We start from the raw sequence: 15,399 nt of genomic DNA, 5'->3' as shown, positions 1-15,399 counted from the left end.
GGGCTGGCATAATATTAGGTGTCGCTTGGCTTAGTACCTTAGGCCCAATCATTGTCGACTTCTCAATTCCACATGACCACATGACCACCACATTCCACTTCTACCCAATACCAACCCAGTCAACATCAAGCCTTACCGCTACCCCCATTACCAAAAGGAAATCATGCCCAAGTTAATCACATATGTGCTAAATGATGGGGTGATACAACTAAGCCAAATTCCCTACTCCTCTCCAGTACTACTAGTGCGAAAAAAAGATGGCACATGGAGATTTTGTGTTGACTATTGCGATCTAAATGCAGTCACAGTTCGAGATAGATTTCCCATTCCCACAGTTGATGAGCTTTTAGATGAACTACATGGTGCAACCATATTCTCCAAAATCGATTTACGGGCTAGCTATCACCAAATCAGGGTTTCTACCACGGACATCGATAAAACAGCGTTTCGCACAATCGATGGTCACTACGAATTCATATTAATGCCCTTTGGGCTTACCAACGCCCCATTGACGTTCCAAGCTGGCATGAACGACCTCTTTCGATCGGTCCTTCGTAAGTTCGTCTTGGTTTTCTTCGATGATATACTTGTTTACATCCCCACACTGGAGGAACATCTCAACCATCTTCGTTTCGTTTTTCATACTCTGGTGACTAATCAGTACCATGCAAAAGCAGCCAAATGCCTTTTTTCCGTAAAAAAAAATTCATTTTTAGGTCACGTTGTATCCGCTCAAGGAGTAGAGGCGGACCCAGACAAGCTTACAACCATTCAGTCTTGGTCCACACCCATGTCCTTTACCACCTTACGGGCCTTCCCCGGTCTAACAGACTACTACCAACGATTTGTTCAATCATATGCCCACATCGCTGGCCTAATAACCAACATCCTAAAGAAACCCACCTTTGTCTGGACCCAACAAGCCACTGATGCATTCTCCTCCCTCAAACAAGTGATGCAACACCTCCTTACCCTCGCCCTTCCCAACTTCAGCGAACCCTTTGACATCACTACCGATGCATCAGGCATCGCCATTGGCGCAGTCCTTTCTCAACACGATAAACCCATCTCGTTCTTTAGCAAAAATTTGTGTGACCGGATGCAACAAAACTCCACGTACATTCGAGAATTGTACGCCATCACAAAGGCAGTCAAAAAATGGAGGCAGTACCTACTAAGGCGCCTAGTCTAGGTTTACACTAATCACCATAGCCCGAGGCACCTCCTCACACAAACAATTCAAACACCAGAACAACACAACTAGTTGACTAAACTGATGGGTTACAACTTTGAGTTTCATTACAAGCCAGGAAGAGAAAACAAAGTCGTTGATGCCCATTGCCGACTGGAAGCACCTACACTCTTGGCTATCTCTGGCCCAACAGCACCATGGTTAAACGAGTTAAGATCCTATTTTACCAACACCACAGAAGGAAAGAGATTGATAACTGAACTGGAGAAAAACCCATCATCACTCCCGCATCACAATGTTTAAAACGGCTTGGTTTACTTCCAAGGCCGTTTACTAATACCTAACATTCCACATGTTCGTTCTCTGTTTTTGCAGGAATTTCACACATCAACACTGGGCGGACACTCAGGAATACAAGCCACCATACGTCGCCTAGCTACCTCCTTCTCATGGACAAACTTCAAGCAAGAGGTCACAAAGTTCATTCGGAAGTGCACCACTTGCCAAACCACAAAATACCCGACACATAAGCCATACGGTCTCCTCCAACCTCTTCCAAATCCAATGCAGCCGTGGGATGATATCTCAATAGATTTCATCACTTACTTACCTCCATCCAACGGGAAGACAAACATATGGGTCGTTGTCGACCGCTTATCCAAATTCGCTCACTTCATACCCCTGCCAACCAAGTTCACATCCACCACCCTCACCACTACTTTCCTTCGTGATATATACCGTCTTCACGGGCTCCCGAAATCCATCATATCCGATCGAGACCCACTATTCCTAAGCAAATTCTGGACACAACTCTTCAAACAACTAGGAACTAAACTCAAACACTCAAGTGTCTATCATCCGAAAACCGATGGCCAAACAGAAGTAGTTAACAGGTGTCTTGAGTCATAACTCCGAGCCTTCGTATGTGACGAACCACGCTCCTGGCAACGCTACTTGTACCTTGATGAATTTTGGTACAACACTAGCTTCCATTTATCGATCAAAATGACACCCTTTAAAGCACTGTATGGGAAAGAGGCCACAACCATTCACGAATACACTCCTGGCTCAAATCAAATTGCTTCCATTGATGAGTCACTAGTGGAACATCAACGATTAATTGAACTATTGAAATCATCACTCATTCAAGCCTGGGAACGGATGCTCAAACAAGCCAATAAGAAACGCCAAGATAAGCAATTTGAAGTAGGTGATTTGATCTATCTAATATTACGCAACTACTGTCAGAATTCAGTGGTTTCCCGCCACAATCAAAAAATTTTCAAATGATTCTTTGGTCCTTACAAGATCTTGGAACGCATTGGCCCTGTCGCATACCGATTAAAGTTACTAACCACGTCCCATGTTCACCCAATATTTCACGTCTCATTACTAAAACAAAGTCATGATCAACCGGTTTCAGAAGATTTTCCAACCGAATGGGTCACAGATGCATCAAACCAAACTTATTACCCAAAACTTGTTCTCAAACACAAGCTGACAGCTGACAACACTCTCAAACTACTAATCAAATGGGCCAACCAAGATACTTCTGCAGCCACATGGGAAGATGCTGAAGAAATAAAAATACGCTTCCCTGACTTCCACAGTGGACTCGAGGACGAGTCACTTTTCGAGAGGGAGGGAGTTGATACATTCCAACATTCCCCAAGCCAGGTGACAGCCCAACGGATAGAACCAGAAGCAGCAACTCGACCCAAGAGAGTTATTAAGAAACCGGCTCGATTCCAAGAATAAAACATCTGACTTTTACCAAGTCAAGCCCCATCTTAGGATTCCTTCTTTCCTGTTATTTTGCACGCATTATCAGTTTCCTACTTCTCCATGTTCCTAGAGTTTAGCTGCACATTTCATGTTTTTTAGTTAGTATTTAAGAGTTGTAATTTTTGTTTAATGATCATTCAGAAAATTGCTCCAAGTTCTGTGTTCTTTCTCTTACTTCTTGGGAGGCTGACCCCCTTTAAACTCAATGAAAGCACCATTGTAAGAAGACCGATTCGAGATGGTCAATCTCCAAGATAGGGCCAATTTGAGATGGCTAATCGCCCAAAGATCCATGTGGTTGTTTTTTCCGAGAAATGACCATGTTTTTTCCGTATGTTGGGTCACGGGAAAAACATATTGGATTGAGACAATTGTTACCATTATTGTTTGCATGTGTCTTGTGTTCATTTTAATTTGTTGCATTGTTGCTTAAAATGAGTCACCATCCATTTTTTAAAGATAATACTATATATTAGTTATCATCGTACAACGAGTGAGATGACAAATAGGCAACTAGTTGTGCCGCTAAGTATTTTTGTATGGTAAAGTCAATTTTTTTAAGACTACATCCATAGATCTAGGGGATATAACATTGTTATGCATGATCCGTTGTACTCTATTAAGAAGCTCCACTACATTTGGGGCGAGGAAACCAAACGTATCAAATGCAAATGGTATAAACAGGTGTTGATTTTCCATGCACGATTTCTCATGTTTTGTGACTTTGCTTGTAACAACTTTTAGAGCAGCCTATCCCGCCGTGAAACCCCCAGCCCTTAACCCACGATAGGGGATACCCTTGTAACGTCTATGCATACGTGTATCCCTCCAACCCATCCAAAAATCAAAACGTTAGCCGGTCTAAGGGTTAACCTTCCTTCTGTCGGGCCAGTCAAGAAATTCACAAGTGCCTCTTTCTTGGCGGAAACCCCAACACGCTTAAATGTGTCAAACAAAACATCCCTAACCATATAATGCCTGTATTTGAACCCCATGAGTTCTTTAAAATGAACTGTATGCTCTCCAAAATAGTCCAAACATGCATTGCGGCACACCAGACATATCTCGTCAACAGGGAATATTGGGATCATGAGTCAATATTTACGGAATGTACGATACTCCACATGAGACATATGTTAGCCAAGCCCATCTATATGGATAGTTAGAAGAAAATTTTAAGCATGTGGTGCACGTAAACACTGGAAAACTGTTTTATGTTGAGCCGTCATTTCGAGATGCACTTCCATATTTTGGACAATTTTACTAAAAAGGACACTCGGCAGTGTATTCTGGGATTTGGGGGGGGGGGGCAGTGTCGTTAGTACTAAAACCGCTAAGTTTAATATCCTGAATCTTGTTACGAAGAGAAGTCAAGGCACAAGCATAATCAGAATCCATACCATATATGCCGCTATCCCATAAGATATGGTCTTGCAATACCCAAGATTAGGCCCTTGAAACAACAAAAGCATATGAGGTAGCCTCTACTACGAGTATAAACCCAAACCATCAAACCTAATGGGTCGGGAAGCAATTCGCCACTATATGTCACTAAAGAAAGGGCCACCACAAACCACAATGTCTTCAATTGCCCCACGCAACCCATTGTCAAAGAACAACATTGCCTCCTCCATGTAAACGGGTTGGTACGTCCTCAGCCCAAAGAAAAGTTTAGCAATACCTATACAAGACCAAAGCATATGGAGCTCACTCTGGGGGTCAGACAATTTTGGAAGAAGGCGTATCAAATTCATAGCGTTTTCGGCTCTCTTTATGGCTAAGCTGCTAATGAAACTATCATCTCTACTAACAGCTTCCCCAAGAAGTTTCACCTACAATGGCAGCCTCCTGATGTTAATCGGGAATAGCCCCTCACGCAGCTTCCTACCATTACACGAGGGCCAAAAGAGCTCAGTTTTCTTGATATTCAACTGAAGTCCCAATTTCTGGCCAATCACCTTAATGATGTCTAACGCTTTGGTCACCTCTTCTGAATCTCCAATAAGTGTGTCATCATCAATGTACTATACATGGAGAAGAAGCTTGCAATTGTCTCTAATATTATGCAAGGGCGAGTGCAACACAAGAGCAAAGAGAAGTGGTCCCAAGGGATCTCCTTAAAAGTTAACAAACGAATTTTACAAACAATATTAAATATTATAAAAGATTTAATAAAAAGCGTATTTTAAATGTTTAAAAATATTTGCTTGTAAAAAAAAGTTTATAAAAAAATATAAATATCGTTATATCTATGAAAGACCGTACATTTAACTAATAGTTTTTCGGTATAGAGAAGTACCGTAGCCGAAGCATCGGTTAGGCCTTAGCCAAAATGATGTGATATTCATGATAACTCAAGACGAATATCACGTAGTTTTATATGGTTGATTTACTATCCAAGCATGTGACCTTTTCCAATACTTTGAAAGGTCCAAAAAACCTTGGACTTAACTTCCTAGTTTTCCAAATGGAATAATGCCCGGGGAAAACTTAAGCATCGCCATATCTTCCAGTTTAGTTCAATTTTTGTTTTTTGTTGGCGTATTGTCTTTGCCTTTCTTGAGCAATCTTCATAGGTTCACTTATTTCCTCGGTCTTGTTTTATGTTTGGCAAATAAAAAAACTTATAAATTAGTTTTTTTAGAAACAACAAATATATTATAAAATGAAAAGTTACAAAATAAATACCCAAACTTAGCAAGTAACTAAGCAAGGGAAAAAGAAAAGTTACAAAGTGGATCAACACAAAAGAAGATATACTTTGAAGGAGAAGAAAATATGTTATTGAAATCTTGTTGTTCACAACCATAGAAAACAGTACAAAATGGAAATAACTGTTTGTCGTTTCCTTAGACAATTTTTCCATGTAGCTGCAAAGTCCGGAAACTCCTTCACATATTCGAATTGTCTAAGATGGAGATAACACACACTCGAATATCCAGTCACGGTCTTTAATCACCACATCACAACCTATAAGGATGTGGTCTGGGGTCTCATCTACTACACCACAAAGACCACACAAGAGGGAAGAAGTGTGGATACCTCTCTCCTGTAGAGTAACAGTTACCGGTATTCTACCAAGACTAGCCTTCCAAATGAAGCACGATACCTTTATGGGAACTATTTTGCAGCAGATTATTGAGGCATTACCTCTTACGATAAGTTTGGAATCAATAGGTTGTCTTGTTGCCTCCATTGTGAAGAGACCATCGGGTGACAAAGTGAAAGTGTAGGATTCTCGATTATAGTTATTGATAGTTATTGATCACACATTCGGCTGATTTACTTAGACTAACCTTTCATGTAACATCCCAAAATTCAAGGCCAAAAATTTCATTTTTAAATAAGTTATTACATAAACCATCAGTATAAAACATTCATAATAATATTTCGTGTTAAGCCAAAGTGTCAGTAATCAAAGCATATTATCATAAAACCATATCAGAGTGTGATCCCAAAGATCTCATGTGCGGAAAACATAGTGTGATGCGCTGCGATCGAACCGGCTCCTTTCCTTGAAAACAAAGTACCTGAAACCAAAACTGAAAACCGTAAGCACGAAGCTTAGTGAGTTCCCCAGATACCACATACCATACAAACCAACTGTTCCATACATGCCATACATAGCCAAGAGCCATACATAACCAACATATCCATAATCAAGTAAGGTGCTATGTGCCAAACATAGTCTTGCTAAGGTGCTATGTGCCAAACATAGTCTTGCGGTTATGCCACGGGCCGCACGTGGTCTTTATGGTCAAGCCTGGGGCCACTCCATGGGTCTTACAGACAAGTGCCAAGGGCCACCCCCTGGTCTTTCATGCAAGTATCACAAAGACAACTATACAGACTACTCTACTAGGCCACTCTGCATATAGTGTGCCAGGAGCCACCCCCTGGTCTTTCATACACAATAGCATACAGTGCGCCAGGAGCCACCTCCTGGTATTTCATACATATTGCCTAGGGCTAACCCCCGGGTCTTCCTATCATACATAATAACATACTGTGTGCCAGGAGCCACCTCCTGGTCTTTCATGCATAATGCCTAGGGCTAACCCCTGGGTCTTCCTCCCATACATAATAGCATACTGTGTGCCAGGAGCCTCCTCCTGGTCTTTCATGCATAATGCCTAGGGCTAACCCCCCGGGTCTTCCTACCATATATAAACTAAATGGGTCAGCATTGTGGCCGTAGACCCATACAAACAGTGAGGAGACTCACCTCGCACTACTGAACTTTGCTGATAACCCTCTGGCTGCTGTCCGACCACTTTCTGAATCGCTGCTCCACTAGCTCCCCGAGCTACTAATATAAATAAAACACTTAACTCCAAACTGAACTCTAGAAGTCAAACTAAGTCAACTCTGGTTAAAGTCAAAGTCCTGGTCAAAGTCAACCTTCCAGTTGACTCGACTCGACGAGTCAACCCGAAGACTCGCCGAGTCCTTAAACTCAGAAGCTCTCAAAATACGACCCAACTCGCCGAGTCACCCCAGGACTCGTCGAGTTCAACGATCTCTGAGTCCCATCCTGTCTAACTCACTGAGTCACCACTCAACTCACTGATCTGCGTCTTAACCAGAAGAGGTTGGGGGTTCTGCGACCTGACTCGTCGAGTCCAAGAACAGACTTGCCGAGTCCTAGGCAATCTTCAACAGACTCGCCGAGTTGTTCTTCCAACTCGCCGAGCCCATGCACATATTCATACAACTCGTCGAGTACACCCATGTGACTCGTCGAGTTTCTCCAGTTCTCAATCCATACAGTGGCTTTTCGAGCAATGCAGGGGCTCCAATCCATAGATCCACTCTTCTACAGTCTATCCCCCATGTAAAGTTGCAAACTTTACGTGAAACCAAGGAGCTAAAGGCCCAAAACACTCAAGGGCTAGGGTTTAAGACAAAGGGGCTTCACCAACAACTTATTAACATGAACTTTATGACCTTCTGGACCATCACAAGTCTAGATCTGAGGTAGCAACCTCAGATCTAGGCCTCTAACTCGACATAGATCTCAATCATGCCCAAAATGCCCCAAATCTCAAACATAAGATAGATCTATTTGCAATAAAGCCAAAGCAACAGCTTATTACCTCCAATATATGCTCCAACTGAAGTAGATCCCGGATCTACACCACTCCTTTGCAGCAAGCCTCTTGATCTTCAAGCCCCTTTCCATCAAAATCACTTATCTAGGCTCTAAATTGCTTCCAAGGGCTCTCACTCACGATTTAGGGTTTCTGGATCTCAAAAGGGGAGTAAAGAGGCTGGGGAAGGGATGTAATGTTCTTTAAATAGGGCACAACCCCCGGGATTAGGATTTTTCTCGCCCAGACCAGACTGGCCGAGTCCACTAGCCGACTCGCCGAGTCGGTCACTTATTCTATGCCCCGGATCCCGCTCCGACTCGTCCAGTTCCTCCCTGGACTCGACGAGTTGACTCTTGACTTAGAGCCTTTCCTTTCTTTTCTTGGTCTTTCTGATTCTGGGTGTTACATTTCAGTTAAACTATTTAACTTTTTTCTTTCAATTTTTACCCTAAAAATAACAAAAAGATATCCAAAGCATACAAAACTCAGCAACATGATTATCGAAACAACGACATCTGCAGTTTCGGATTTCCACCCCTCCTGATATTATGTGCTTGCTTTTATATTATTATGATTTTCATTTTGAACGTTTATATGTGCTTGTTTTATATTAGGGAAAATGACTTATTAAGGTAACTATGTTTCAAATTCGTTTAAAAAATACCATTTAAATTTTTCATGTTCAAAAAACACCAATAAACTAAAGCATTTGTACATATAAAACCATCAAATTACAGGCTTTGTTCATATATGCCCATAAGGTAAACGACATCTTCCGGTAACTCTCTAATATGCTGGTATAAACGAAATTAAGGAAAACAAATCCTAGATGTTGCCCCTGTCTTTCTTCATCCTTAATTAATGTTTCATGTTCATGAATCTTCTAATCCAATACAACCCAAAAGCAATAAAACATGGATACAAACCCTTCCCACATCCTCTACTACTCATCGAAGTTATTACCATCCAACCCTGATCAACCTTTCTCCTCCCTAAAGCCCATCAGCACCTGCACTCGCACCATCCGGTGACCTTGCAAGCACATAACACCATTAAACCATCGTTTGGGTACCATCACTGTCGCCACCGTGTGTACTCATCTGGCACCACCAACGTCTTCTCATTTTTCTGAACAAGACCAGATTAGAAAATAGAAGATCCTCATTAATCTCGACTCCAAATGCATATTGTCGTCTTCATCCAACATTTCTTGAGCCTTTCGACTTCAATTGCAGGTTGTTTGAGTTGGAATTGGTGTTTGATTTTAGATAATTTTAGGTTGAAGATAGGTTGAGGTGCATGATTTTTGAGTTGTAGAGGGTCTTTGATTTAGGTTTTGTGTTCTGATTTTTGAGCAGATTTTGATTTTGGGTTTGAAGATGAAGATCGGAGGGCGTTGGGTGATTGAGTATTTCTGATGGATTGAAGATGGAAGAAAGTAGACACCATTACCATAAGCATTCTCACAGCCACAATGATATGCATAATCAAGTGACATCTTTGCCTTTGATTTGTGCGTGCTCACCGATTTATAGGAGAAGAAGCCATGAAAAAAGACGTAGATGAAGAACCCTATGCATCTGTTTTCCCCTAAATCGATGAATGTTTGGTGGTATATATCATTTAGTGCTAAATAAGTATGATAACTAAGCAATAAAAGTGCCAAGTCATCAAAAAAATATGCCACATTATCTTCTCACCTGAAGTAACCGGTGACCTTATGGCAGATATGAACAAAACGTATAATTTTGTGGTTTTATATGTACAAAAGCCTTAGTTCATTGGTGTTTTTTGTACAAGAAAATTTTGAATGGTGTTTTTTTAAACTGTTTTAAAACTTAGTTATCCTAGCAAGTCATTTCCCCTCTATATTATTATGATTTTCATTTTGAACGTTTAATTGAAGCTGCAATATGTTTTTTCTAGGAAATTGTGTACAAACTTTTTCAATCATTTAGACATGATAACTTTTAGTTACAAATTAACTACTGGTTTCTAATTGCTAGTGATTGTGAATACATTGTAAAAATCCTCTCTATTAACTCTTTTTTATGAACTGGTTCATCTTCCTTGCCAAAATTGTAACAAAAAAAAGGAATAAGTATGTGAGGGAGAAGTTCAAGTTATTTGTCGACTAAATTTATCACACAAATGCTAGTATCTTTTTCTATGTTTTTACTTTTTTTTTTCTATTAATTCATTTAAAATGAACGAGTACATATCGTTTAAATATTTGGAAGTCTGAGAATTGAAATTAGTGATAATAGTGCAAATATGATACTATAAGATGTAAGTCATATGTCATGTGAGAAATTAATGTAAGCAATTTCGTTTAACTATTGCAATTGTTGAACCATGACATTAATTATATAGTAAAAATTCGTTAATGCTCCCTTGCAAATAACAAAACAAATAATTTTTTTATCAAACAAATTAACATCACGATGCTATTACGATTTTCTTTTTGTAATTAATGAACAAACAACTCTAAAACCAATCATAATCGATCAAACAACTCAATCCAATTATCCAAATAGCCAAATAAAAAAAAATTGGTAAAATCAAATCAGTCTCAATGAAAACAATGTATACGTACTATACCTTTACTCACATATCATCATCGATCATTTATCTTAGAGATAAACAGAAACTTGATTATACGTACATTCTTCATCCGGATGGATTCAGTCCAACCCTCCACAAAAGATCAATGATCTCATCACTTTCTTCATTGTTATGATCACGATCATGATCATTATCGTGGGTTTCCACAGTATTACTCCTCCCCATCCGTGACAAAAGATCAATGCTGCCATCATCGTTTATTAATTCAGAAATCGACAGAGATAGATTTGTATTCAGACGCCGGCGGCGTGTACTCCGGCCACCAATGTCTTCAAACCCAATTTCGTTCAATTCACGAGTATAGCTTTTGAACTGAATCGGACGTGGTATTCCAGATGCATGGCTAGAGTCAAACCCTAATTGAGGTGACGTCAATCTTGCGCTAAAGTTGTTGTTCTGTGTAGGAGGAGTAGCAGTTCTTGATCTACTCTGAATCCCAACGTCAATGTCAAAATTGGGTTCATGATGAAGAAGCACACATACATTGGAGAAAGGTCTTGAGCAGTTTTTACATAGGTAATTAGGTTCAAATGTCCTCTGATTTCGGGACGACGACATCGTTCCTTTTTCCGGTTGAGGTGGTGGCAAAACGCCGCCCTCCGCCACTACAGTTTCTTGGCCACCCAACGCAGTAGTAGTACTGGAGTTGGAAAACGTTCTTGGGCCGCGGTTTCTGAATCGGAAGGGTCTTTCCCTTCGGCCATCATTGAATCTCCGAATGGTGGTGGCCGTTGCCGTCGCCGTTGAGATGGAAACATTCCTAGCATTAGCCACCGGAGCAGCTGATTCATTTTCTTGAACTGAAGAAGATGAACGTCGTCGTCCCTCATGACCAATATTTTGATTGCGTTGAGAATTTTTCTTCGTGGAAGACTCTCCTTTATCCAAGACGATTATGTGCTCAATCTTTCGTTTGCCTTTTCTATCCATCCTCTCAGAATCCCCTTCTTCCATTTTTAGAGAGAGAGAGAGAGAATTAGACACTATTGCTATATATATAGTGATTAGAATAAACAGCATTCTACAGGTTTTATTTTGATTATTTTTGGAGTAAATTACAGTTTTGGTACGTATCTTTTAGATTCGTCAAATTTAAGTGTAATTCCATAAAATATATATATACTAGGCGTAACCTCGCGCGTTGCGCAAGAATACATTTAAGTGGTTAGAATAATTATGGAAAAAATAGAAATATGTTGAAATTTACGTTTTTAGTAATGTTTTGGGTATTAACCGAATTATCAAATAACATAAAAATTCATCAACTTATATTTTGATACTATCTAATATAGTCCATACCTTATAAACTTTACTCTTACTTTTATAATATCCAATATATATTATAAGTTTTTGTATAACATTAATATAATCTACTTTTCTTATGTCCGATAATATTTTTTGGATAAAATAAGAAATAAGTTGTTTTGAATGAGCTATTTATAAACAATATTGAACTAATAAACTTTATATTACACTATTTATATTACACCAAAACATCCAAGGTTTCATATATGAACTTTCAAATATTAAACATTGAAATTAAGAATGAAGTCATACAAAATATATCATTATATATAAATGTCATCAAGAGTTTTAAAATAAGTCGATTAGTAAATATGATATTTAATTTTAATTACATATTTTGCAAGGTGTACGTTTGACTTTATGTTGGTGCGCCGAGAATCCTCTTCCTTAATTTGTACCTAAAAAATTGAGGTGAATAGGAATATAAAATAGATATTACTAAACATTAATATAAATAATTAAAAAGGGTATGTGGATCTACTATCACCGGTTAAAGACAACATACCTCTCTAGTTGTATAGTTTCCTATGTGAAATTGAAGTAGTCATTCTATGTACACCTTGTTTTCTAATTACATAAACAAATATGAGTAATCAAACATAAAATTGTTATCTTTATGTAGGAAAATTATTTTACTTAACTAACAAATTAAATAATATAAGTTTAAGAGTTAGGAGTTTCAAAACATTAATATTTTTATTAATCAATCAATTAAGTAACACATGTTGCAATTTTTACAATCATTATTAAAAAGCATTTGAAATATTAGATTTTAAATGAATTTTGGTTGAAGTGTTTTGACCTCTATTATAATATATATATATATATATATATATATATATATATATATATATATATATATATATAATATATATATATATATATATATATATATATATATATATATATATATATATATATATATAGAGAGAGAGAGAGAGAAAGAGAGAGAGAGAGAGATGGAAAGTATAACATATGTATAAGTTTTAATTAATTATCTTTTTGAAACGGTACATTTACAAAACAAAAAAAAACATATTTAAAATATTTAATTAAATATTTTCGACATCACCATATATAATATATGATAAATATATTAACGATTAAACCACAATATAGAACGACTGTATTACAATAATCCAAAAACAAATAAAATATAAAAACGAATTAGTATAACAAACTTACAAATTAAAAGCTCTAATATAATAGCATATCTCCAAAAGTGGTCATAAGACCTCAACCCAACACAAAAACCTTTAAGTTTGTTTTCTTTTTGAAATTTGTATATGATTTGTATGCATGTTTTCCCAAAAGATTGACATTTTATAGTAAACTTTTCACTAAATGCTAATTAAACATAATATAAATTATAAAACTTTTGAGTGTTAAATCATAATTAAGAAAACTTTTGAGTTGCATTAGTTAAAAAAGGGGGTTTCAAATGAATATGGTTTGAGGAAGTTAAAAAAGGGGGTTTCAAATGCATGAAATTCTAGAAAAAATGCTAACTTTATAAGTATGTATGATGAGATTGTTAATTTATTTTTAGTTTTAAATTTAGTTAGTTTATGTTATTAATAGTAGTATAGTGGAGTAAACCAATCGTTTTTGTACATGTGTTTAATTCACAAAAGTTTGGTCCAAAAAAAGTTTTTCTTTTGCTTGATCTATACAAATTATAACAAATATTATATTTTCTAAATAATTCTGAAAATTTTGAAGTTACATACGTGTTTTTAAATGTGTTTCATATATTGCCGTCGTTTCTAAAAGAAGGGCGTTTTTATATAGTCTGTTCTATGTAATAATATGTACTAACAGTAACAGACTTTTCAACTAATTATCCACCGTTATACAAAGGGCAGCCACGTAGTTAATTAGTTAGTTAGTTTTGTTAAAATGTTAGTTTGTTAATAACTTCAGTACCTATAAATAGGTGTGCGAATGTAATATATCGTTAGTAATGAAACTCAATTACATCGTCACTGTGATCTTTTTTCTGTAATAAGTAATATTAATATATCAAAGGCCATACGTATACGTACACTTTGTTTTCTTTCAATTCAACCCTCGCTATATATAATAGTTGATCTTCTTTTAACTAAGCCTCTATATAAGTTGATCTAGCTTCTTCTTTGGATACAAGAACCATTTATTGAAAAAACCGATGATCACACTATAAATAGCATTTTATTATAAATATGCTAATTTTCAAGAAAATACTTATAGTGTATAAACAAGAATAAATCACACATACGAAACATTATTTAATGTTGATCGGATGCGACTTACATCCACAAGACATAAGAGAATATTTTTATTCACGAGCTTAAAATTAAACAATTGAAACACTAACTATCACTCGATATATTGGGTTTCAAGTTTCTTTACTTTCCTCAAAGTGGTGAATAACCGTTCAGTTTGTTAATTCGCAAGTCACGTTTAAGAATAATCATCTTCTAAATTCTTAAAATCACATTCCATTGTAGATGCTTCATTAATTCTTTGCATATTGATCTTATGAAATTTCAATTATCCACCATGACGTTAAACCAACTAATATTGGTGAAAAAAATTTAAGAATTGGACCAGTTCTATTCCAATAGCTTCCAAACTTTTGTAACTGAAACCAGTCCCAATCAACTCAGTTTCAGGACTGGATTTGGGACCGATTTGCCAATTTCGAGTTCACAAACAAATATCGGATCTTGATGTTATTCGGAAATCTTGGTAATAATAGGACAAGTAAATCTAAAAGCATAACCAAACAACTCATTCCAATTATACTGGAATCATTTACACATCTATCATCGACATAAGAGAAAAACACAAGACGATATACATTCATTCTTGATTCTTCAATTGGGTGATTTCCGTCCAATCTGTAGTGAAAGATCAATTAGAGCGCCATCATCTTCTTCATTCATGTTATGATCTTGATCTTCATCACCATCACGTTCACGGTTTTCCAAACTATTACTCGTCCCTACACCCGACAAAAGATCAATGCTGCCATCGTTTATTTCTTCTTCTCTTGTTTCAGAAATTGACAGAGATGAAGTAGTTGTAGCTAGACGCCAGTAAGTACTCCGGCCACCGTGATCTTGAATGCCAGAAAAATTGTGAACATCGGTAACTTCTTGAAAGCCTTCCGTTCTGCTACACCCTCCTCCGCCGTAGATAGGTCGGAGATTGAAATTACTATTGATATAGCTTTGGAACCCAGTTTGTGGTATTTGTATCTGGCTAAAGTCAAACCAAAACCCTAATTCAGGTTAACTAAAGTAGGGCGACGTCAATGTTGGGTTCATATTCATAGGTGTATTGTACCTAGCGCTAGGGTTGTTGTACTGTGTGGGGCCGGTAGTTGATCTCTGTGTAGGGTTTTGATTTTGTTCA

Source organism: Lactuca virosa, chromosome 6 (assembly GCF_052849685.1).
Source record: "Lactuca virosa cultivar CGN04683 chromosome 6, Lactuca_virosa_CGN04683_v6, whole genome shotgun sequence".
NCBI classification, from domain to species: domain Eukaryota; kingdom Viridiplantae; phylum Streptophyta; class Magnoliopsida; order Asterales; family Asteraceae; genus Lactuca; species Lactuca virosa.
The sequence above is the reverse complement of the archived record's forward strand: the minus strand, read 5'-3'. Positions refer to the sequence as shown.